This window comes from Prionailurus bengalensis, chromosome D4, assembly GCF_016509475.1.
Source record: "Prionailurus bengalensis isolate Pbe53 chromosome D4, Fcat_Pben_1.1_paternal_pri, whole genome shotgun sequence".
Taxonomy (NCBI): Eukaryota; Metazoa; Chordata; class Mammalia; order Carnivora; family Felidae; genus Prionailurus; species Prionailurus bengalensis.
Window position 1 is genome coordinate 35,305,308 of NC_057359.1, and position 27,411 is coordinate 35,332,718.

The 27,411-nt window shown below is 36.1% G+C and overlaps 1 protein-coding gene across 34 annotated transcripts in view; it reads right to left on the reverse strand.

Moving 5' to 3' along the window:
• The window catches only part of PTPRD (protein tyrosine phosphatase receptor type D), a 2,207,515-nt gene that overhangs the window by 1,508,023 nt on the left and 672,081 nt on the right, over positions 1-27,411 (reverse strand). The gene's annotated exons all lie outside the window — the stretch shown is intronic.

Here is a 27,411-nt window from a genome sequence, read left to right on the forward strand (position 1 = left end):
GCTAGGGGAATAAGAAAAATGATATTAATAATCTACAGCTTTGCTGATATTTCTGTAATGTATATTATAGTTGGGGGAAAAACTAAAAGAAAAAAAACCCTCAAATTCAGTAAGTTTCTATCAATTCTATATTTCCAAATAAAAGATAAATAATTCTCCTCAGCTTTCAATTTAATTTTATCTTTTAATTTAAATTTGAGCAGGTCAGTCACTCTGGAACACCTGCCACTTAAACTAAAAAACAAGGCACTTGTGGTTGTTTGTTAAGTTAAAATATGCAAACTACAACATTCAAATAAGACATTTGTTCAAATTTGAGAGAGTCAACTCATTTATTATGAGGTAGAGGCCTCCTTTGCCAAACATCAGCTTTGATTATGCTGTAAATTCAATATTTCTCTGGGGTTATCATGGACTCTACTGCATAAAATAATGGTCTTCTTGTCATATGAAGTTAAGCCTGAGATCACAATACTCTCCAATAGGAACATGCTTTGCCTTATCATTGCTAGAAATAATTTGATAATGAAAATTCCTGAAAGACACCTGAATAATACTAAGTGTTATCCTAGGCAATCAATGCTGTGTCCCAACATGTGAATTCTCATCTCCCTCTGGTGGCAAAGAGAAACAGGGAACCAATAGGTACCATAATTCACACCATTGTACAAATAAAATGTACATAAAGCCAATAATACCAGTTTGAGAATAAATTTACATTCCTGTAGACTTTCCTGACTTAAAGCTTTTTTTCTTCCTTAAATTAACATGATTCAACAACATTCAAATATGTCAAGAATATTTAAATCTCACTAGTATTGTAACTTCTTCATAAGAGAGAGTATAAAAATATGGTACAAATAAAATGCTTTAGGGGTGCCTGGGTGGCTCAGTCGGTTAAGTATCTGAACTTCAGCTCAGGTCACGATCTCACAGTCCGTGAGTTCGAGTCCCACATCAAGCTCTGTGCTGACAGCTCAGAGCCTGGAGCCTGCTTCGGATTCTGTGTCTCCCTCTCTCTCTGCCCCTCCCCTGCTCATGCTCTGTCCCTCTGTGTCTCAAAAATAAAAACATTAAAAAAAAACAAATAAAGTACTTTATAATTTCTTAAATACTGACCCTTTCTGTTCATCTCCCTTCCTCCCTCCCTCCCTCTCCCCTTTTCTTCTCTCCTTTTTTTTTTTTTTTTTTTTTTTACTTTTTCCCTTTATAAATATCAGTCAAGGGGTGCCTGGATAACTCAGTCAGTTAAGCATCCAACTCTTGATTTCGGCTCGGGTCATGATGTCTTGGTTGGTAAGATCTGATAGCTAGCATGGAGCCTGCTTGGGATTCTGTCTCCCTTGATCTCTGCCCCTCTCCCATGCTCTCGCACTCTCTCATGCTCTCTCTCAAAAATAAATAAACACTAAAAAACAGCAAAAAAAGAATTTTTTAAAAAATAAATAAATGTAAGTCAAGATAAGCACATTGGATAACATTCATGCTTTCTGTAGAAATAAAACTTATAATTTCATATTCTTTACAAAGTATGCTTCTTGCCTCATCTTGCAAATCACACAAGTATGCGAGCAATTACAAATGTTCTGGATCAGAAGAGGTGACAATATAGCTCCAGTGAAAAATAACTCCAAGTTAAGTTCTGATTGTGAGACAGACTCCTTATGAAAAAAGAAAAGTTTGACATGCATAGTATTTGATCATTAATATGTTTGGCTATGGAGCAAAATTGAATACAAGTTTCTTTAAATAATCATTCCTAAAGAGTCTTGATTTTATTTTATTTTTTACTTTTTTAATGTTTATGTACTTTTGAGAGAGACAGAGTGTGAGGATGGGAGGGGCAGAGAGAGAGAGGGCAACACAGAATCTGAAACAGGATCCAGGCTCTGAGCTGTCAGCATACAGCCCGACGTGGGGCTTGAACCTACAAATTGTGAGATCATGACTTGAGCCGGAGTCGGAGCCTAACCAACTGAGCCACCCAGGCACTCCCTAAAGAGTCTTGATTTTAATCAAGAGCAATGATGAATCTTATTCAGCATCAAAGTCCCATAAGAAAAATAATTCTGATAGATTAACTTGATATGCATTGTAGGGCAGGAGTACTTTAATGTCAAAAATATTGGACAATGATAGGTTAACCAATTCCAATAAATTTGTAACCATGGACCCCTCAGAGTGTTTAACAGAAATGTTCACTGTGACACTCTAAAGGGGACAAAGAGTACCCAGAGAATTCCCCAAATCAAATTACCAGCTGGTATCAAAATACAAATAGCCATTTTGCCACAGAACACTTACCAATTGTTTGTAATCTGTGACACAGGTTTTGAGAAATACTAATACAATTTTTCTTTCATAGAATAAGTTGTTTTTAAAATTTGAGTTTCAGAGTTAAATACCAGAATATCACTTTTATCTTAATTTATCATAGACTCATAGGTATTAAAGGACAGTTATATAAGAAAAACAGCATCTTTATTCCTAAATTCAGGACATATTTTCAAATATCACTGAACTTATTCATAGCATATTCTCTCATTTTTACTGTCACTCTGTCCCTTTAATTTGAAAGCAGTTATATTTGCCTACTTTAGCATTTCTTCATTAGTATCATTTGAGTACATAAGACGTGCTAACATTACCAGGTACACTTGAGCATTTACTTTACCACTCACCCTGAAAACCTTGCTAAATGTAGATTCAGTCTGAAATGTGGTAGAAGTAACAGGGTCCTTGGAACACCACTCTTTCACTTAATGTTTATGTAACCTCAGACAAGTCTGTCTACTTCCTTGAGCCTGTGTTTTCATTTATAAAATAGGGATATTGCCACACATATCAGAGACTTTCTATGATCAAAGGGGGTAAGATAGGCAAAGCTGTTTAGAACAATACTAGCAATTAAATACTATTTTGTTTTTATTTTGTGTCTTTCATATATCTTCAAAATGTGCCCATGCCTGGGCCTGCATTAATAAGAAGTTCTCCTCCAAAATGTTGACTCTTCTTTGAAAGGATTTGTTAAACTTGCTGCCTTTCTCATGCCTGTGTGCCCTCATCTTCAACATCCTAACAGTCTGTCCATGGCCAAATCCATCAGTCCATCCTGAGCTCCATGTCCCATCCTGCCAAAGATATATTTTCTGGTAGTGTGGAGACCCTCACACATGGTTGCTTTCAAGCATGCCCAAAGATGAATAGGGTGCTGCTTCACCTTTGGTCAGTTCTGCTGTTTATAAGGCACACAGCATGGCCTAGATATTTCTATTTATAGATAAGTTCCTAGATATTTCCATTACTTCTATCTCAAATTTGTGTTCCATATTTCACATTGGGAAATTAAAAGTTAAGCAAAGGTGATGTAATTTATACTCCCGAGTGACTGGAAAAATAATATACAAACTGACTTTGTTCTGTTTGACTCTCATTTTGCCCTATAATCTATATGCTTATGAAAACATTGTGCCTTTTTAAAAAAGTATCCAGGGGCGCCTGGGTGGCTCAGTCGGTTAAGTGTCCGGCTTCGGCTCAGGTTATGATCTCGTGGTTCAGGAGTTCTAGCCCCGCGTCGCGCTCTGTGCTGACAGCTCAGAGCCTGGAGCCTGCTTCCGATTCTGTGTCTCCCTCTCTCTCTGACCCTCCCCCCATTCATGCTCTCTCTCGGTTTCAAAAATAAATAAACGTTAAAAAAAATTAAAAAAAAAAGTATCCAGAGCAACTCATTCTTTCAAAAGCTAGAATTCAAATAGGCCAAGGGTACCATCACCCACAAATGGAACATTGGCAAAGTCTGCCTTTGCTAATCTCCGCCTGCACTGCCAACCTATTGAAGCCTTGGCGTTTTTTTCCTCACTTTGTAGGTTTCTTTTAAAAATCATCTCCTTTTACAGAGAATGAGAATTTGGGGAAGGACTATGCCTGGAATTACAATATATGCCACCAGATGGCGCCATGGGACTGGCTACTTGGGTCAAAAGGTTAGAACTCCCTAGTTGTGGCTCCTGAGAGGGCATAGAAAAAGCTCTTTTGTGTTCTATTTATAAAAATGTTAATATAGCAAATATTTTTTTTTTAATTCTTACTTCTAAGATATATGATAAACAATTTTGAGAGGGAGAACAGAAAGCTGAATACTTGATTTTCCATACTTCGGCAATTTGCAATCAGTAGCTAAGTTTAGTCTTTTCTGCTGCACTGTATTTTCTCCTCCCTGAACTGATTGTCTGCTTTGTAACACACAGGACTCTGCAACTGAACATTACATGGGCCTGTTCCTTCCATGGATGCCCACTTTACAAAGGCTGTTCTCCGTGAAGAACAAGTTGATGAGCTTTCTCGGGACTTCTAATTAACTCTCAAGTCCTTTTTATGTCTTTCCACTCTGTTCTCACCCCCTTTGGTGAGTGAGAATGTATTTTCTCTCTCTTCACCGTCTCAGCTTCTTGCCGCTCCTACTTATTTCAGTTACAATACCATCATCAAAAAATTGAAAATATAAAATAAAACAACAATATAAATGGAGATGGCGTTCCAGATCTGCATCAAAGTCCCTAAAAAGCCCTTTTCAGTCAAAAATATTCAGTTCATGGAGAGTGTTATGCTAAGTGAAAAAAGTCAGGCCCAAAAAGACACATACCATAAGTTTTCACTCATATGTGGATCCTGAGAAACTTAACAGAAGACCAGGGGGTAGAGGAAAGGGGGGGGGGGGAGTTACAAAGAGGGAAGGAGGCAAACCATAAGAGACTCTTAAAAACTGAGAACAAACTGAGGGTTGATGGGGGGGGCGGGGAGTGGGTGATGGGGATTGAGGAGGGCACCTGTTGGGATGAGCACTGGGTGTTGTATGGAAACCAATTTGACAATAAATTATATATTAAAAAATATTCAGTTCATTTATACATTTCCTTTCCTTCAAAGTTCTCTATATGGTATGTCAACTTACACAGTTATTACTAAAGATTAGTTTTAGCTAACTCAGCAACTCCTCACCCCACTTGCTTAGGCCAGGGTTCCTATCAAGTTACCCAATGATGGACAACAGAGTGGGCACTGGATCCCAGCCTCTTGGCTCGGCCACTGACCAGCTGGGTGGACTTCCAGAGCTGTTTCCTTTCTTTAACGCCTATCTCCTCATTTATGGGAAGGAGATAATAATGGCAGTTTTTGAGAAGAATTATGAGAATTAAGTAATATACAGGGCTTAGACAGTGCCTGACACAAAGTCACAAGCAATTTTCAAATGTTAACTATAGCCATTCTATTATTTTAAAATCACCTAAAGGTCAAGGGGCACGTGGGTGGTTCAGTCAGTTAAGCATCCAACTCTTGGTTTAGGCTCAGGTCATGATCTCATAGTTTGGTGAGTTGGAACCCCACATCGGGCTATGCACTGGTAGCACAGAGCCTATTTGGGATTCTCTCTCCCTCTCTCTGCCCCTCCCCCCCACTCATGCAATCTCTGTCTCTCTCAAAATAAATAAATAAACTTAAAAAAAAAAAGATTTAAAATCACCTAAAGGGCATATACTTTTTTTTCTCTAAGTCATGAACATAGACATAAAACAATGTGCACAAAATGCAACAATTACAACTTTTTAAAAAGTATGCCTTTATACACATGTGCTTTAGATAAAAAGACACCCTCAAAAGATTTGTAGGAACCTGGAAAATATGTTCACCTCAGAGAGTAGAATTGAGAGAATGATAACAAAGTAGGAAGCAAATTAACTTTTCCTTCTATACCCTCCTTTCTTCTTGGGATTTTTTCAAACTAAGTTACCTAAATATTTAAAGAAAATAATGAATAGGATAACATATTTGAAAACACAATTATATGACTTTTTTCTTAAGTTCCTTCTATTTTTTTAAAGTTTATTTATTGATTTTGAGAGAGAGAGAGTGAGTGGGAGAAAGGCAGAGAAAGAGGGAGAGAGAGAATTCCAAGCAGCCTCCTCACTCTGTCAGTGAAGGACCTGATGCAGGGCTGGATCCCACAAACTCTTGAGATTATGAGCTGGGCCAAAATGAAGAGGGGGCCACTTAGCCCACTGAGCCACCCAGGTGCCCCTCCTCTCAATTTTCCACAATTTATGGAGCTAAATGTGCTTGCTTCTCAGGCCTGGCAGTTGAATCATGCTGGTATGGATCAGTATTAAATGACTCTTGGAGATAGCCTCTGCCTACTTGTTGCTTCAAATTCTGTCCCCATCAGCATTTTCAGGCTCTTGCTTTGCTGATGTACAATAAGGAGCTCCTTGAAGAGTTTAGTGTTAAACTGTTAAGTCAAAAAAGATGGTGGGGATGAAGGAAATATTGCAGAATAGGGAGTGGGAGATAAAGATTGGATTTCAGAAGAATAGTTGTAAAAAAAAAAAAAAAATCTATCTACTTAGAGACCAGAGTTGCAAATGGGAAGGTGGATGAAAACAGCTGTATGAGAGCACAGGAGAGAAACTTGGGGAGGACAGAGGAGAAAGTTGAGTGAGGAAGACAAAGGAGAGGTTAAAAAACAGAAATAAAACCAATTACAGAAGCAGGGCTTGGTCAATTTTCAACTTTTGCATGGTAGACAAAAAAAAATACTGTGTATATGTGTGTTCTAAGAAATTATACTGTGGAAGTGTTAGTTCTGTTTACTCTTAGATGGTGGTTCCTGAATCAGCAGTTCCAAATGACATTCTTAGACTATACCAGGGAACTTGTTAAGCCTTCCTAACTTGTTAGGAATCCACCCTAATAATATATTTCCCCAATTATCTAGGTAAATGTATTAACCATGTAATTCCATTTGGGGAGTACCAGAAATATGGTATTGTAGGTTTATCTCCCTAAATGTAGTGTTTTCTTAAAAGAGAAGCCAATTACAAAATCTGATAAGCTGGGAAATTATGAACTGAGTCAGAAGAAATTAAGGTAGTTTTTCTTGTTTGTTTGTTTGTTTTTTACAGACACTCTTTGTTAGGTATTGTGCTTGATACTTTCCACATGTTCCATTTATGCCATTCTATAGATTGGAAAGGTGATGTTAAAAGGCATTAAGTGACTTTTAAAGACTTGTTAAAGATATTAAGTGATGTTCAAAGAGAAGTGACAATCACCATAAATACTCTTATTAGACTAAAAAAAATGGTTTTGTCTTTTTTTGTTTTTGTTTTGTTTTGTTTTGTTTTTTCCCTCTAGACCACATGCTTCCACAGCCAAACACATAATATAGCTTTGAATAATTCCCCTGTTCCACATCTTACTCTATTTCCAAGCTTCTAAGCAGTTGAAGGAGGATCCAGTTGGTTGCATCATGGCATGTCATTTTACAAGGATAGAGCCAGGAGTCTATATATCTGTCACCTCTACAAAAGCCCCTGTTCTAAGATGGATTAGGAGTAGCTCCAGGAGAAACAATAAGAGGTAAGAGACAATCATATTCATTGCTTTGGAGGGATTTAGTGAAGATCACTTTCATTCCACCACCCTGTTTAATCTGCCCTGGAACAGACATGCTAAGTGTCTAATATATTTTACTATAAGTCCACTAATGCCATTAAATTCTGTTGCCCACCTTGGTTTATGTGTCAGTTGGCCCTGTTCCTATCCCTGTAGGTAGGTCCAAAAGGAAATACAATGCCTCGAGGCTTTTAGGTGAAGAGTTGGCAATTGAGAGCATTGCTTCAGGAAACAAGATCTGGAATAATTTAGTCAAGTAATATTCTCTCTTAACTGGGTCTTCTCAGAGGCTGGACACTACAATTTCCTGGTCTTTTCATTTCAATTGTGGCTCTTACTACTTTTAAAAGCAACCAAGGGGCACCTGAGTGGTTCAGTCGGTTGAGCGTCTGACTTCAGCTCGGGTCATGATCTCACGGTTCGTAGGTTTCAGTCCTGTGTTGGGCTTTGTGCTAACAGTGTGGAACCTGCTTGGGATATTCTCTCTCTTCTCTCTCTGCCCCTCTCCTATTTGTACTTTCTCTCTCTCTCTCTGAAAATAATAAATAAAACTTAAAAAAAAACACATTTTCTTCTTCTTCAACTCACCCCCTCCTTTTTAGAAAGACCACATCTACACCTCAAACTGCAAATCTGATTATGTAGTTGCTTCTGTTTTTCAATTTCCAGGCCTTTTACATTTACATGGTTACTGTTTTTATATTATTGTCTACATATATATCTTACCTTCCTTCACCCTCCTTTTAGTAGCAAACTATCCATAGTTACAAAAATGTTAGCTTCGTATGCTCAACATTCAAATAAGATAACTAGTTTGTTGTAAAAGTACTCATATCCCACTAATTTTCAACAGGACTTGATACTGCCTAGGAAGAAATGTTCACTACAGGAGAAAAAATAATCAAAACGAAAAGAGTAGGAGAGAAAAAAAAATGCAATTTTAGTTTAATACCTCTGACCCATACCATAAGATCTTGGATGCTTTTGTGAACGACTATTAAAGTTAAGTTTGGTTTAGGGCATTCTGGCAGCCTACTCAAAAAAAAAAAAAAAAGAAAGAAAGAAAGAGAGAGAGAGATAAAATATGTAATATATGGTATTCATAACTTAAAAACATCTGTTTCTCACAGAAAACACAGTGTCATCTGGCATTGGGGCTTGAGAGAAATTAATCCCATTGGCCTTCACAAAAAGTACAGCTCTGTTATATAGGAAATAATCAAGTATACTTTTATAGTTTAAAGTAAAGTAAAATGTGGTAAGGTTGTCAATAGGGTAGTTCATAATGTTAAATATCTATAGATGTCATGATTCCAAATACCGATCAGGTTTCATTAAACATACAATATAGAGTATGCAAGAAAATGATGAGACATAATTTCTTGCAACACCTCCTCGCTCATATTTTCCTTCACAATAGAACTTTAAGAAAGACTTGGTAAAATGCTTAAGTACTACATGTTTCTAGGACAGTCTTGTTCTTGGTTCAAACTGTCAGTCTATATTGTCTATATCTCTCTTCCTAAAAGGGAATGGAGTTAAAGATAATTGTGTTATTCATGCCCCATGTATCAATCAAGTCCAAGTAATGAAAGCAACATTTGACTAATACTAAAATTAGATGGAAGAGAACAGACTTCAGCAATAATGGAAAGTAGCAACATTAAGATTACCGAAACTATGGAAATATGACAAGCAATACATTCTGGATTCCCCCTCTTGCAAGTACATGCTCACCAGCAACCAAGGTTGATCTAGCCCTGTTTTATTCAGTAATCCTAACTACTTTATTAATTCCCTTCTTTGTTGCTCTGTTTTGCAGATTCAGAATATCATTAGGACAGTTCAATTTATTTTAATTTTTAATTATTTATTTTTTGAGAGAGAGAGAGAGAAAGAGAGAGAGCATGTGTGAATGAGGGAGAGGGGCAGAGGGAGAGATAGAATCTTAAGCAGGTTCCATGCTCAGCATAAAACCGTATGCATGGCTAAATCCCAAGACCCTATGATCATGACCTGAGATAAAATTGAGAGTCAGATGCTCAACTGATTGAGCCATCCAGGTACCCCAGTTCAATTTATTTCAGAATCTAAGTAAATTTAAATTATTTTAATACTCTTGTATTCTAGCATTGAAAAGACGTAACTTAAGTTGAAATTAAAAGGAAAAATCTTATGGAATGATAAATCTTATGGAATGATAAACGGTAAATTCTGAAAGGCAATAATTGATGTCTTTTGATTTAATCAACCTAACTTAAATTTACATTAAGAGAGTGGACATTTATTTAATAAGTCAGAGTCATGTAGTATTGTTAGTGTGAACTACTAACCAGTGGATATAAAGATGATTTATTCTGAAATGCTTGGTTTTATTACAGTAGTGGTGAAAAATCAATCTCTAAAAAATGGTAAGTTTCATTCTGAAATGGTATTTCCAGGAATTCTTCCCTCTGCCTATATAATTTCTCTAAAAGCAAACCACTTGAAATTTGAGAGTTACACAGACTAAAAGATTTATTTAAATATAATTATATATAATTGATGGAGATTTAAAAGAAACCTATGCCCAGAGCTGGCAAGGGTGTGGCGGGAAGGGATACTTCTGTAGGCTTTTAGTCATACTGTAAACAATGTGGTTGCATGGAGGGCAATTTGACAGGGTAACAGGTACATAGACTTTCATCTGGTAATTCTACTTCTGATTCTTTGGATTTATCCTGAGGAAATAAGGGGACAAAATCACAAAGGTGTTTGTGCATATTTATTAGGACATTGTTTCTAATAAAGAAAAGTTAAAAACAACCAAAATACTTAATAATGTGGACTTGTTAAAAATTTAAGGAGTGCATTTGTTGTGATGAGCAGCGGGTGTTGTATGGAATCACTGAATCACTGTATTGTATACCTGAAAGTAATATTACACTGTATGTTAACTAAATGGAATTCATATTGAAAGAAGAAAAAAATTCAGTGAATTGATACAATGGATTTTTATACAATCATTAAGAACAATGTATTTTATAAACTATAAGCACAAAATATTTTCACAATATACTATCATTGAAAAGAATAGTTTACAGTACAGTATGGCAGCCTGTGTTGTATTAAGATAATGGGTTTCCAACAGTCTGAGGTTTAAATCTTGGGTATGTGACAGTGACAGTCACAGGACCTTAAACAAAATATCTAGCCTTTCTAAGTTTCATTTTTATCATTTATAAAGGAGGGATAATTAAACAATTAAGTGAAGTAATGCTGAGTAAGCTTCCCCAAAATATTAAATGCGAGCGATGATGGATGATACAAAAATATATACACCTTTAGTTATATACAAATAAAGAAAACATCCAGATGTAATCTTTGTTATTCATAGTTACCTAAGTACTAACAGAAGTGTTATTATATTTGTTATCACTTATTTGTACCTTCCATTTTTTCCAAAGTGATATATTTAAAAAGTTATTAAAAGTAGTAATACAATATATTCCTTTTAAAGAAATTACTTTGAAGTAAGGCCAGTAAGTTTGATTTATAAACACATATGTTAAGGTAAAATACACTAGAATGAGTCATAAAGAATAGACTCTACAAAGGGAAAACAATCTTAGCAGCTCACATGCTTTTCCTAAGTAATTATCATATAGCTCAATACTTTTTTCCCCCATCTTTTTACAATCCATAAAATTTATCAGTTTTTTATAATTACAGAACACTTAGTTACAAATAATACAAATGATGCATAAGCATTTCACTATTCTCAAGTTTTAATATATCATATAATAAGCCATCACAAGAGTTAGCTTTCTGAACATATACTTTCACTTACATGCTTTAAGGAGAACTGTTTTCACTTAGGAGCTTTTGAACTATGATAATAAAAAGACAAAATTACCTTTTATTTTCAGTAAAGTCCTTATAGCCTTTTATTTACATTTTCTCAGGCATATAGTCTAATGTATAATGTGATACGATGGTTTGTATAATTTCTTTTATCTCACATCAGGTCATAGTCTCACAAGGGTATGCAGTGTCTTTCATTCACCTGCATACAAGGGTATGCAGTGTGTTGTGTTTCCAGTTCCAAGCCAGGCTTTCTATAGTAGGATTTCCAGTAAGCAATATATCTGTGCATGACTTTGCCTATATTTTAGTTTAGAAAATTAAAAATTAAGTCTAGCCACCTGTAGGTTTTCTACTTTCAAGGTTTTTGTTTGTTTGTTTTATGTATCATTTCCTACACTTTCCTTTACTTTTCTCTCTGTCTTCAGAAAAATGTCTTCTTCGGGCACCTGGGTGGCTCAGTCAGTTAAGCATCTGACACTTCAGCTCATGTCATGATCTCACAGTTCCTGGATTTGAACCCCATATTGGGCTCTATGTTGGCAGCTCAGAGCCTGGAACCTGCTTCAGATAGTATGTCTCTCTCTCTGCCCCTCCCCTGCTCATGTTCTGTTGTTCCCTACCAAAAATAAACAAACATGAAAGAAAGAAAGGAGAAAGAAAGAAAGAAAGAAAGAAGAAAGAAAGAAAGAAAGAAAGAAAGAAAGAAAGAAAGAAAGAAGAAAGAAAGAAAGTTGGAGCCACCTTCTACACATACACCTTGGATTTCATTCACTATCATTTCTTCTGAGTCTTAGGTAACAATTACTTTTCCTCCTTCTCCCCCTCCTTTCCTTTCAGAATGTTGATCATACATACATCAGGAAGTGAGTTTTGGGAGAAATGACTCTCATTTGGCATATTCACACCTCTCCTTGCACTGATATCAGAGTTATTATATAATTTAAGTGGAAATATTTTGAAGACAACACCATCATTTTAAGTAATAGATAATACATTTTCTTCTAGAAAGTAAATTTATAAGAGATTCCATCCAGTAAACAAAGTCAGTCTTTGACTTGATAAGAGAAGTACTTGGGAAGAACCTTGGAAAGATACATGAATTAGAATGGGTTGGAATGAGAAGTTCTGCTTTGGCTGGGATAGAGATAAGATATACAATTGTCATGCACAAGAATTAGGTTCTATGAAGTCACAGGGACCAATAAATTGGTGAGTAGTGAAGCATTGCTCCTCAGGCAAATACAGGGTTACATTCCTTGGCTTCAGTCACAATGTTTTCAACCAATCAAGACATAACCTTATTTTAAGTGTGTTTCTGTTTAAAGATACCTTATTTAATATGTATTGTTAATTTACTAACATTTAATGTATAGCTGGCAGCAATCTAATCCATGCCTGAATGAAGCTTAATTTACACATGTACCTTCACCATAAAATAAAGCCAATCTCAGTTAACTTGCCCTTAGGAACACTGACAGCACCTCAGGACTACAATTCAGGGCTATTTTTAAACAGTGAAGATACCATAAAATCCAACAAAAAGGAAACATAGCACTAGGTAGACTGCAAAATGGACACTTGTTTAGAAATATAAACAAAACTGCAGAGTATCAGCTGTTCCACCTAAGGTGGGAAAGTATGCAGGGCAACGCAGATTTTCCCTGCTCTGTGCATGTCTGTGAATGACCATGGAAGTTCCATGAACATTGATTTTAGAGGCACCAATACATTTTAGTAAGTAGGTAAATTCGCAAATATTGGAATGCACATCAACTGTATGTATGCATACACACAGACACATAGTTGATATACATGAAGTTCTGAGTAATAGGACAGTTTACAACAGATTCTATTATGCTCAAAACCACATTCCAGTAGGTGGTTATAACTGAAGTCCATGCTTAAACATCTACAATAGGGGGGCCTGAGTGGCTCACTGGGTTAAGCATCTGACTGCTGATTTTGGCTCAGGTCATGATCTCACCATTCTTGAGTTCAAGCCCCACGTTGGGCTCCATGCTGACAGTGGGGATCCTGCTTGGGATTCTCTCTTTCCCTCTCTCTCTGCCCCTCCCCAACTCCCTGTCTCTCTTAAAATAAGTAAAATAAAAAACCTTAAAATACAAACATGTACAATAAATTCTTTCATACTGTATCTCTGTGTATCATGGCAACCATTCTTATATAAGGTCATAGAGTGCTATTGGATATATTTTTGCATTCTATGTGGAAATAATCATAATATAAAAATGTAAATTTTGTTATCTTCACATTATGTCAAAGAGCAGAATGGGCTTTGTCTCAACCCATAATATTCTGGGAATAGTCAAGCAATATCATTCTAGTTGGAAATTCAAATAAATTTGTGAGCTTGCCAAAGGTCATTTTTAAAATTCAAATATAAAGCTGTCCTAATACGGAGATTCATTTTAGGGAATGACTTAAAAAGTGGTAAGGATGAAGACTATAGAGCCAAATATTCCTGACTTTGCCACTTAGTGGTTTCACAATTTTTTTTTCTTTTTTTAAATGTCTCTTTGAGGGGAGGGGAGGAGGGTCAGAGGGAGAGGAAGAGAGAATCTTAACCAAACTCCAAACCCAGCAAGGAGCCCGATACAGAGAGATGCAGACCTGAGCCTAAATCAAGAGTCGGACTCTTAACTAACAACCAACTCTTAACCAACCTGGGCGCCCTAGGAGTTTCACAGTTTTTAATTAGGCAAGCAAAACTTACTGTATGCTGTTATCTTGATATTTAAAATAGGAGTAATAATTAATATATTTATAGTATTTACAATGTAATACATGTAGAGTTCTTAGAAAAGTGTCTGGCATATAGTTCCAACTCAATAAATGTCATTTTTTTTCACCTTTATTGATCCCAATCTTAATGTTGAGGAGGTAGAATATTATCTGGCAGCCTTTATTGATTCATGTGAAGCAACCGAAACCAGGTTGTAAGAAAGCGAAAATATCTAACTGGTTAAAATATGCGATTTACAAAAAATGAGATATGAACAAACTTATTTGAATTTTAGCTATTTTTCCTCCTCATTAGTCAGGACTTTGCCCCTCACACTCATATCATAGTGCCTTTTTCTTACTTCTCCAATCTCCTTATTTCCACTTACTCCATTGTCTTGTGATCCCAATCTTGAAAGTTCTTTTCTCTTCCTTCTAAGTAGCTTCAGAACTTTATCACCTTGACCCTCAATCCCTCTAAGTCAAACTCATTGACCAGAGTGATTGAGGGTCTTGCCCGAGCCCCACCCCAATCCTTCTTCAGCCAGGGAAGTCCCTGTTCAGGAATAAATGTGGCTTTCATGTCAGGTGCCCTTTTCTGAAGAAGGGTCTCAGCCCCCTTCTCAGCCATCTCAAATCCCCACCCTTTAGACTGCTGTGGAGTTCTGCCTGTGCTGCAGAACAGTTATTCAGCTAAAGTACACTTAGCACTTCCATTGTCTAAAGGCCCATTGATCCGTGCGACTCCCACATCAGCACAAATGAGAAGTTCCTGCCTGAATGCAGCAGATGGAAATGGAAATTATATACTCTGGTAACACTGACTTTATTACAGCTAAATTATTTGCATTTTCCAAGTTGGGAGCTTTTCAAAATCTAAAAGGAAAGAGTCCTGGGCGATCACTTAGTGCAAAACCAGCTGCAAGTAAGGTAGGCGCCTTGACCTGGTGCTAATCATTTAACCTGGCTGAGCCTCAGATCTCCTTGCTGTCACATTTGTAAGGTGTCAGTGCCTGTTTGAGCTAATGCCTTATAAGGATCGCTGCCAGGACTGAATGACATAATGGATATGGAAGCAGTTCACAAATTAGAATATTTCATAAATGCAACAATCTGTTACATTTATATAAGATCTATACTCTTGTATATTTCCATCCTCATCAGGACCTCTATGTTCCCACTGTCTTCAAAGATCCTTTCTTCAGGTTAAAAAGGGTAAGATTTAACTCATAAACAGTACTATTATCAATTTTCTGAAGGGTTCTAAAAATATTTCAAAATTTTACATTTAATTGGTAACAAATTATGTTTTCAGTTTTTGTTTGCTTCTGCTGCAGCACAATCTTGAGAACTTGCTCTTTAAAGGGGTGCTGTAATATTGCTGAAAGGTGTTAGAAAAAAAACAGTTTGCCTCAGTTTTTGGTGATCTGTTTAATTTGTACACAGCTTTCCAATAAGCCGGTTTGTCTCCTTGTCTACATAGGTTTTGCTGTAGCCATTTCACGTTCAAAATTACTGCAAAAAAAAGTAATTGATCCTCTATTTCAATATCCCTGCTGTTTCATGAGCTATCTTACAATTCGGAGGAATCTATTTCTCACTGATGTTGAAAAACATAATAAGGTCACAGCAGGAAGGCTTTAGCTTCATTAAAGAACATTATTATAAAAATAAAATGATCGAGGGCAAATTGTTTTTGTCCTTGTGGTACTCTTTCTGCAGATTCACATTAATCTGAGTGTTTAAAGCAACAATAAATGTGTAATCTTCTCTTTATCATTCACTTCACCATGGTAGCCTCTAGTGGTAGAAAGAGATGTCAATCGCTCACGTTCCAGGGGATTTCTAGCTCTGTTGAATAAAAAGGAATTAAGCCTCTTTGGAAATGAAGGCTGCAGCCTGTCAAGTAACTGAATTTATTTCCGCTTTTAAAATATCACGGAGAATGCTGGTGTCCAGCAAATGTAATGCCAGCATTATTTAAAAAATGATTGAGCAGAGAAATGAATTGAAATTTTGACCCACTCAGGCTTCCATCTATCATGGAAGCCTATAATGGGGGGATGAGGAAGAAGGATTTAAGATAGAGAATCAGTGATTGCCCTATTAATCTAGTTTAACTGAAACTAAAATCTGACAGAGTGCATTACAAGTTGCAGGCAGTAAAGCTTATCAATTCATTACTACTTTCAAGGCTCTCCCTTGCTTTCTTTCTGCCTTCGGCTCCTGGCAAAGGACAGCTTTTTACAGTTCAATTTCTCAGTTTATTTTTGACTGCTTTTAATTAAATTTGATGGCCTGCTTCTGCACCACTGAAGTTATCGGAGTTGCAAAGCACTTTGCTGTTATAATGATAGCTCCCTTGATGTCTGTTCATTATTAACTGCTTTTCAAAAGTGCTGCTCTCAACTCTCATTTTATAAATATTTAAATAACTGAATTTCTATAACATAAATATCGGTGCACAGAAGATAAGGATTCTATTGACTGTTAATAGGTTATACATAGTAAAAAGAGAATGCCTTTTTGCAAAGTTTCATATTATAATATTAATCGGGAATGTGATCTTAGATCATCTTGTATATAAGTTCTCATATAAATAGCACAATGTCTGAAAACCACAGTAACCAATGACTTAAGACTTTAGGACACTTCACACCTATAATTCTAAAATAAACTACCTTAGAAAGCATAATGAAGGATTTTCATATAGATAAATGAAATCCTGAAATTAACCTGGCTTTTTTTTAATGTCATTCTTATTCTTAAGGTAAATGAAAAAATGTGCCAAAAGAGTTTAATCATCATACAAAAAAGTCTACTCTTCAATTAAAAAAAAAAAAGTAAATAAGAACCTTACTAAGATAAAACCAAAACCTAATGAATTGACCACAGTTATTAATTTCTTCAGCTTCCCAAACCACAAAAGACAGCAAAATCTTAAAAAAAAAAAAAAAGTCACCTAGGGGCTTATTAAAAAACAAAAAAAAAAAGTAGGGGCTTGGAACAAAAGTGGAGACAATACTGGAAGAGGTAGGGCAACAATGTGTCAGTTGCTATCAATCTTGCTCTGTTCAGGCACTGTTCTAACCCATTTTGTACCTATAACATCTCCACAATCGTCTTTTTATAGGTAAGAAAATAGAGGTGCAGGAACATTAAGCAACCTGCTCATCATATATTCAACAAGTAACAGACCCAGGCAGTCTGGTTTCAGAGTCATACCCTTAATCACTAAACTGTATTTCAATACATTGTGGAAGGTAAGGAGCAGATAGAGGAATGATGATTGATGGAGCAGAGCTTAGGATGTGCTGCCCACGTGCTCACAGTGCAGAGTACCATGAGAAGTCAGCTACGCACCCACAGAACCTGCCAGCAGTCCAGCCCTTTGAATAACTGAGTGCTTTGGAAGGCAGGCGTGTGAGAAGCAGTTCCAGAAAGGGGAAATTTGTTAAAATTCTAAAGGGGTTGCTCTCTCATTGCCCACAGCTGGCAATTACTTCATTCCCTATCATCCCCTACCCCCAAATCCCAAATTCTAAGTCCATTCTCTGGGGAAATTAAACCTAGTACACTTGAGTTTGACAGAGCTCTTATTTGAACTAGACATACTTAATCATAGAACCTATAACCCTCTTCCCTTCCTCCCTTGGTTTCTAGAACATGAGCAGCCAAATTATACTACCCCAATTCCTACTCAAAGACCCCACTTTATACAAATGAAGAACAAAAGGTTAGTTATTTGAGGAAAACAGTCACATTACTGAGACCTACAGCTGAGATGGTAACACCCAAAAAAAAGACTAAAAATAAACACACAATATAGGGAGTGAAAGAACTGGGCGGGGGGGGGGGGGGGGGGGGGGAGTTACTATAAGCAATATAGAATAAGAATGTATGACAATAAAACAAAAACATGCTGTGACAATCAAAACAAGTTATTAAACCTTAAAAGATGATAAATAAAACTTAAAAACCAGCAGAACATCAGATACAAAAATCATAACATTCTATTTTTTTTATTTTTTACAGTTTATTTTGCACACACATGCACAAGAGAGAGCATGCAAAACAAAGGAGGGGCAGAAGGAGAGAGGGAGAGAGAGAGAGAGAGAGAGAGAATCCCAAGCAGGCTCCACACTGTCAGTGCAGAGCCCAGCAAGGGGCTCAGTCCCACAAACCATGAGATCCACCAAATGAGTCACCCTGGCCCCTGAATAATATTTTATTTTTTAAAAGGCAGACTGCATTCTTAACAAATGATGTGGTCAAAGAAAAGTTGCAAAAATGTTACAGAGTGAAGGGTACTGCAGAGACATGGCTGTTGTTAAATTAAAGGAGGCCATTTTACTCAAGTGGCTGAAGTGCCATGGTGACCTATGTAAACAAGCCAAAATCTAAGCCTGTAAACCCCTTAAGACTATGAAATTGTAACCTGAGGACAACCAATCACAGCCAATGGGCTGCCAGTAGGCTTTCAGCTATAGCCAATCAAAAATTTCCTTAGTGGGGCCCCTGGGTGGCTGAGTTGGTTAAGCCTGGGAATCTTGATTTCTGAGTAGGTCATGATCTCACCATGGTGAAAATGAGTCCCAAGTAGGGTTCCCTACTGAATTTGGAGGCTGCTTGAGATTCTTTCTCTCCCTCTCTCTCTGCCCCTCCCCTGCTTGCACTCTCTCTCTCTCTCAAAATAAATAAACCTTAAAAAAAAAAAATTCTTAGTTTGCTTTTCCCTTTTCTCAATAAACACCTATCATTGACCTCCTGTTGGGGTAGTGTTCCTAAACATTTCCTTTTTGGTGTTGCCTATTTGAATAGATTTTTCTTCAAATTCCCCCAAATTTTAATATGCCTCAGTTTGGTTTTTAACACCACAGAATGCAATACATTTTTCTATACTATATACCACAGTGGAATAAAAACATACTATGAAAGATTGGTTCAGCTGATATCATTGGAATACCAGCAGTAGATTAAATCAAAGTATTATATAAATGTTATGTTTTCTAAAGCAAATTACCTTACTGTAATTATGTTAGAAAATCTCCTTGTTCTAAGGAAACACAAACTGAAGTATTCACCAGAGGCAAAGGGCAATGATATATGCTACCTACTGTCAAATGGCTAAGGCAAACAACAACAACAACATAGATGATTGATACAGCATATGTGTGTGTGAGTATGCAGAGAAATGAAAGACACAAATGTTAACTATAGATAATCAGGGTAAAAGGTATTGATGCATTCCTGCATTTCCCCCAACCCCCAACAACCTTTATGTATGTTTCAATTTTTTTTCCAAATAAAATTATTTTTTAAATTCCAAGAAAGGTATAAGATAAGGTCAAGGAGATCACCCAAAGAACAAAACTAATAGAAAATGGATGAAAAATTTTGTTAAATATAGGAAAAGAGTAATTCAGAAGGCCCAGTAGCTAACCAATAAAAAGAGAAACCTGTGACAGCTAAGATGAAACTAAGAAATTAAATTTTTAACACAAAAATATTAATCTCCAAAATGAAGTTAGTCGCACACCAAGGCCCATTGTCATGAATTTCAAAAACCCTGAGAGGTTCTTTTTTTTTTTTTTAATTTTTTTTTCAATGTTTTTTATTTATTTTTGGGACAGAGAGAGACAGAGCATGAACGGGGGAGGGGCAGAGAGAGAAGGAGACACAGAATCGGAAACAGGCTCCAGGCTCCGAGCCATCAGCTCAGAGCCTGACGCGGGGCCCGAACTCACGGAGCGCGAGATCGTGACCTGGCTGAAGTCAGACGCTTAACCAACTGCGCCACCCAGGCGCCCCCCCTGAGAGGTTCTTAAAGAGAAAGCAAAACAGAACACAAGAGAGAAGTAAAACAGGAGAATGGGGCTGGTATTGGAGGGATCACTGCATAATAATCAAGAAGGAAGACGAAGTGCAACCCAGGACCAAGAAATCCAACAGAGAAAAGCAAAAACAGGGAGACTCAGAGAGCCAGCAGGTAGATGGGAGCAGCAGGATGGAAGGACGGAGTGTGCTCACATAAAAAACGGAGGTCACAAATCTTTTCATCATTCTGTGCATCTGAAATTTCAAATAGTCATTAACAATAATATAAACTTGGAAAATTAAAAAATATCTTAGGTTAAAAGTTGGAAAACGACTAAACAGCATTTGTGTAATCATGATTTAAACGTTGAATGTTGATTTCTCTAAAATAGTTTGATTCAGTACATTGAGAGAATAGTGGAAAAGAAGCCCTGCAAGTGGTGTTCCTGTCTCTCATCCTATGTAAGTATCATACTAGGAAGTTAATAGGTAATGCTTAAAATTGATCAAGATAATACAAACACAGTAAAATAAAAATAAGGTAACTACCAACAGGTAAGAGTAGAACGTTGTTCTCCTTTCAGTGTGACTGAAGCATAGATGTGCAGCAAGCACCTGTGATCCTGCTGCTGTTGCAAATCTCTTAATACAATTTGATTACTAGATCATGAGTTTCTATTTTTAAGAATAAAAGCAATTTTAAGAAGTAGAACACTTCTTCATTCTCTGAAACTGATTAAATCATTTTATTTTTTTTATTTATTTTTTTTTCAACGTTTTTATTTATTTTTGGGACAGAGAGAGACAGAGCATGAACGGGGGAGGGGCAGAGAGAGAGGGAGACACAGAATCGGAAACAGGCTCCAGGCTCTGAGCCATCAGCCCAGAGCCTGATGCGGGGCTCGAACTCACGGGCCGCGAGATCGTGACCTGGCTGAAGTCGGACGCTTAACTGACTGCGCCACCCAGGCGCCCTGATTAAATCATTTTAAAAATAGAGTACGCTGATCATTATACAGAGAGGTCCCCTGCCCCAGTTTTTTCTGTCATTTTTTAAAAAAGAAGCATTTGTTCAGTGTTACATGTGATGCACTTTTGAACAGAAAACCCTCCCAACAAAATAAATTTCAAAGATCCCATATGTGTTTGTTGTCTTTGTATCTCTTAAAACAACTGCTTTACAAAATAAGGATTGACAGTTTGAGAGAAATTTGAGAGCAAGAGTTTTGTGGCTTTCAGTATGAGGATACTAATACCACAAATACATCTAACATTCAATGTTTAATATGTTTGAGGGGCTCCTGGAGGGCACCGTTGGTGGAGCATCTGACTTTTGATTTCAGCTCAGGTCATAATCTCATTGTTCCTGGGATGGAGCCCTGAGTCAAGCTCTGTACTGATGAAGTGGAGCCTGTGGGGGATTCCCTCTCTATTACTCTGTGCTTCTCCCCTCTCCCTCAAAATAAATACATTAATTAAAAAATATATTTGAAAATGAGGCACATCCTATCCCTGTTTTCAATTCCCACCCAGGGTAAACGCTATCTCTACAGCTAGTGATAAGATGTCAATTTCCACAATTTATGTGTGCACTCTCATTTCCAAATTGCCAATATTGAGTACAATACCTTTGACTTCAGCAACTGGTATATACTGGTTTATACTACAGATGGTGGTATTTAACTGTTACAGCATATTGCAACAACAACAAATTACTTTTTCACATATTTAAGATACAATCACAAATTTTAATGGCAAAGATCACTTATTCTTTCATAAAAAGGAAAGGGATACCTAAAACTCTAAGAAAATTCTTCTCATTAAGATAAAAAAAAATTGCCTTAACAGGAATTTTTATGTATTTTTATGTATTGTTAAGGTCTGAGTTTAATATAATCTCATCTATAGCATCTGCCATAGATCTAGGAAACATGCTGATGTTTCTTGTATCTGAAGTCTTATTTTCTATATAGAACACTGAATGAGGTTCTATATTATATAAAGGATCCTTGAAGGGATTAATTTACCTTTTTGAATAACCAGAAAGGTGCTTCACCTCACATTAATTTTAGAAAAAACAACATCCATTTCATTTTTGTGCAGCAAAAATGTATTTTATTTTATCAGTTCTCTTTTTGCCATCGGCAAACATCAGCAGATGACAACAATAACCACATTTTAAATTTTATTTTAAATGTTTTTATTACTTTTGAGAGAGAGAAATGGGACCGGCGGGGAGAGATAGAGACACAGGGCGAGAGGAAGAATCCCAAGCAGGCTCTACACTCTCAGCAGAGAGTTGAACTGACAAACCGTGAGATCATGACCTGAGCGGAAATCAAGAGTCTGACGCCCAACCCACTGAGCCACCGAGGTGCCACAACAGTTTTTAAAACACTCCTTCACCTAAACTCTCCTACTTTTTCATCATGACCTGAGATTATTCTTTCTCTGGCTAATCTTTATTTTCCTATATTTTAATGTCCATGCCTCAAAACAAGTTTATTCTGCCATCTGTCCTTTGTCTTGCTTTTGTCTTTGTCTTCTTCTACCACAAACTAAGTACCTGTAGAAAGGAATCTCACATCTATGCACCCAAACCCCAACTGCTCTTCTCAGTTTTTCACTCTTTTAACTGCAACATTGTCCTTCTGTATAATATCCTTCCACCACGCCAATCCCTCAAAAACTCAGTATAAATTAAAGAGACACAATAATTTTGGTGAACTATAGCAATAGGATAGTGCCTCTATCTTAAAAGAATTACTATGGCAAAGATATGACAAAATAAAAAGGAGAAAGAGGAAAGGGAGACAGTATTGGAATAATCATTAAGGAACAGTTTTAAGTATCCAAGACAAAAATAATCCAGTTTTAAAAAAAGGGACAGAGGAAAAAAGGAAAATACAAAAGAGGTTGTGAAAGAAGGCCCTGGTACTTGGAAAAGTGCTTCACTTCAACAAATCCTAGGTGAATAAACAGATGTGAGGAAATGAGGAGAAAAGACAATTAAGTAAAACCTCCATGATTTAAAATGTTGATAAGTGTCAAGGTAATTCTATCACAAAGAGATTTGAAAAATGGTAGAAATAAAGAATGTAAGCCTCAAATATATTTAACTCATTCTTGACTAAAACGGTAGTTGAAACTTGAAGCCAAAATTTTGAGCTAGTGTTAATCTGGAATGTTCAAGAGAAACTAAGAAATTGGCACAAGTACTTTGAGAAAACAAAGCTATGACTCACTCACTGTGTGTAGAAAGATATAGATTACTAAATGCCTGTATGCTATCATAAAATGTGCATTTTAATCTATGCTTTTTAGCATTCTGTTACATGAATTTGATTTTGTTTAGTACAAATGGTAAAAAGCTTTTTGTAATATACCAAGATTAGTTTTGATAGTTCCAAGTACCATTGATTTGTAACCTTGAGACCAATATTTGTTGTGAAAATTAAATGCACTTAGAGGTTGTAGGAAAAAGTATTAAATTTTATATTTTATCTGACTTTGGATGTAAATTTTGTTTATTAACTCACACTGCTCTGAACCTAAAAGTTTGGTAACAAATATTATATGCTCCACCAGTATAAGATGGTGAGCATTTTTATTTTAAGTTAGAACAAGACTATGCAAGCATTTGTACTTGTGATGGTATTGGGGTCCAATACAATGTTAAGTTCAAAGATCACTGGAAGGTGATCACAAAATTAAGAACACAATATTTGGGCCAACATTAAACACCATCAGAATTAGTCTCTATCCTCCTCTTTCCAGTAATGTCACCCTTTATTAAAAGAAAAAATTGCTGGCTGTCCTTTTCTGCATCTCCTCTACGTTCAATGCCACTGTTTGCATATAAATTGTCCCCTCCATCTACAATATCATTCCCAGCCTGCACATCACCCATTTAACTTACCAAATTCAACTTCCTTCAAGAAGCCTTTTCAGTTGCTGAAACACAAGTCAAAAGTTTTCTTGTTGGAAGCCCTTGGCACTTGATCTCTCCTTATCTTTTGACATCTGACACTAATGTTTATCTAAATAAGTATGATATGTATCTACATAATGTCATACTATTTAGTAGTGTCTATATTTCCTCTCATGGGGAATCCTCACTTTAATATTTCTATGTCCCTAGACCTGTGGGGAACATAAAGTACGTTGTAGAGGCTTAAAATGTTTGAGTGATTGCGGCTTTTAATTATTGAGAACCACCATTTTGAAATTTAGTCTTTTCCTTCCTTCCTTTCTTCCTTCCTTCCTAAGCTCTGGTCAATTTTCAGGTCATCAAATTTTCTTGAAATACATGAAAAAAAGACACACACACAAATCTAGTTGAGAGTATTGGTTTGTGGTAATCTAATTCTCACAGATTTTACTGTACATTATTTGGAACTCTAAGTGGTTTCAATGCAGCCAAAATGAAATGTATTTTGATTTATTCTAGGCATATATTATTGAATGTCTAATGAATATTGATTCATCTAACCAAATTCTCATCTTCTGAGGAGAATTTCTAATGTCATAGTTTGCAAAATATTCTCAGTACTTCAGCAAATGTAATTTCAACTGTTAAAGTTCAACATCACTACAGTTGTTGGCAATATTAAATAATTTTTGTTGCTGTGTGATGTTCGCTGCAGCTTAAATTTCAGGTCATGGAGTGTTATTAATATTATATGGTTGGAAATAATTTCCAGATCAATGAATCAATGCTATCTTAATAGTCTGTGTCTTTAAGTTTCATACTACATTTATTTGTGAGTTGATTTCATAAGAGTAAGTTGCTTTGTGTTGCCTAGCTCATTATCTTGTGAATTTATCCCGAGTTGAAGTCCCTTTGTGGCCAAAGGGCAGAGAGAACACCTCCTGAATTATTGAACTGTGCTGATTTGATGGGCAGGCCACACATTAAAGTAAAAAGGAGGGAACTTTCTCTGCAAATACCTACTTGAAGATATTTTAACAAAAAGCTAAGATATCACTGTGGAAACAACTACTCCTACTGCTTCAATAGAAGTAGTCTGTCTTTCTATATATGCATACACAAATGTATATATACATATACACACACGTGAATATTTTGGGAAGTTGTATCTGTTCTCTATGATTGGTAACAATCAATGCTCAGGCTCACAAAGTGCTTAAACATTTACACACTGATTACACAAACACTGTATTAGTTGACTTATAGAATTGGAATAATGTACAATGAATAATTTAAGACTTGGAGGCTTGAAGAGAATGGTAGATTGTAGAGCGCATAAGTCATGCATGGAAGAGTAGATATTTGAGCCCAGATCACCCAGTAGAAATCTGTCCCACATGCCCATGTTGGTATGTTGACAACTCTAAACTACCATTGTACACATTCTTCTGCCATTCTTCTCATCTCAAATTCATGTTAGGCCATGCATTTATAATGTGCGTATTGTGGGGAGAAGCATAGATAAGGGAATGATGAAGAATTACCAAGGATAAATTCACTGATAATGGAAAAAGGGAGAAACATTTGTATTATTATTAAGCTATTAATATGTTAATGACATTAACAAACTTGTCCTTTCTCCTGTCCATAAATTCAGGCCTACTCAGTCAATCTGGGCACCCCCCCCCATATCCCTGTAAGAGGGATTTTACCTTTTCAGAATTGACATCGGGAGGGTGGAAACAGGAGACCCCATTAAAGAAGAATCTGAAGAAAAAAATGCAGAAAATACAGCCTAGGAGACAATGATACCTGTGGTTCTTCTGGTATTTTGATTCAGTGGACGATTAGGGTGTGGGTTTAGAGTTATAAATTTGGGAATATTAAAGCCATGGGTGTCCACATGATCACCCAAGCAAAATATAGAGGAAGAATAAAAAGGGCAAATAATGGACTTGGAAACCATAATCTAAGTGGAAGATAAGTACAGAGAAGTGTGTGTAAGAGAACATTACTGCTACTCTTCACAATATTTATTTTTAAAGTGAAATGTTCACATAAGAAATTAGAGTTGTTTCTTTCATTTTGTTTTTCTAAGATAAATATGCAACCTACTTAATGCATCACAGAAGTCATGTAAAGGAGAACTGCAGATGGCTATGGTAATGAAATATAAGTAACTTTCACAGATTTGGCGAATATGTTCATACTGTGAATAATTACACAATGATGTAATTTTTGTTAAAAATGCAGTAGTATTTACAAAATGTCAGTGAAGGATAAAAGATACCATTTAGTTTGGCAATTTGAGTATTCTAAACTTGAAACAAATATCAATATTCAAATTCAGGGAGGCTGGGTGGCTCAGTCAGTTAAGCATCCTACTTGGGCTCAGGTCATGATCTCACGGTGCATGAGTTTGAGCCTCACGTCAGGTTCCTCACTGACAGTGCGGAGCTTACTTGGGATTCTTTCTGTCTCCCTCCCTCTCTCTCTCTGCCTCTCTCTCTGTCTCTCAAAATAAATAAATAAATAAACTTTAAAAAATATTCAAATTCACACAGTGTGTATCACTTATGCTATAATTTTCTACAAATGAAAAGTGGAACAACGCAAGTGAGCATCATATGTGCTCTCATCCATTTTAACAGGTCAGATGATGTTATTAATACTCATGAAAGCACATTTCTGTGTATTTAACCTTCAAGGCTCTACTCAAATTTCAATCTCTGGGGACTTTACATACTTATCAAATAGGAATTATCTTCACTCTCCCAAACTCTTTTATTTAAACAGAAAAGTTGTATATATTTAATACACACACACACACACACACACACACACATACATACATACACTTTAAAGAAATACAATACAAGTGCAGGATTTTACCCAAATTCTGTTTTGTTATGTATATAGATAGGTGTTTTACACAAATGTAGGATTTTAATCTAATTCCGTTTTGTAACCTGGTTTTTAATGTCTGAGATACATGGTATTTTTTCATTACTTTATTCTTGTAAAATCTTATAATGATTTAACTTTCAATGTTGAGTCGTATTTTTTTCTGATTATAGTAAAAACAGCCACTATGAAAACATCACAAAAATAAAGTTAAAAGTAAAAATAATCATAGGTAACTTTCTGTCTTTTCTGCATAAACACACAAATGCTATTTTAAGACATTTTGAACTCTTTTATAAATTTAAAAATATACCTGTTCTTTCTTTCATGTCATAAGTATTCTTTTAAATCATTTGGACAGTTCTATAGAATTTCACTATTTGAACAAAAATATATTTTGTAAATTCAATACAAGTAAGTATTTGGGTTGTTTATCATTTGTATTGCTGTAAAACAGACTATGAAATACATCCCTAGCTCATATATTTTCAAGTATCTTAATTTTTTTCCTACATTGTCACTAGATACAGAATTGCTGTGACAAAAGTAGATATATATATACTAAGTAGACTAAGTACTTATTCCATGCTCCTTACATCTTTTTTTTAGTCCTTGTCCTAGTAGTCTTAATTAGCTTATCTCCTTTATCAATATTTAAGTCTGTTGAAGGCAGAAATTCTATGTGACCTAAAATAACATGTGTGCTGGCCTCATATGTAAGT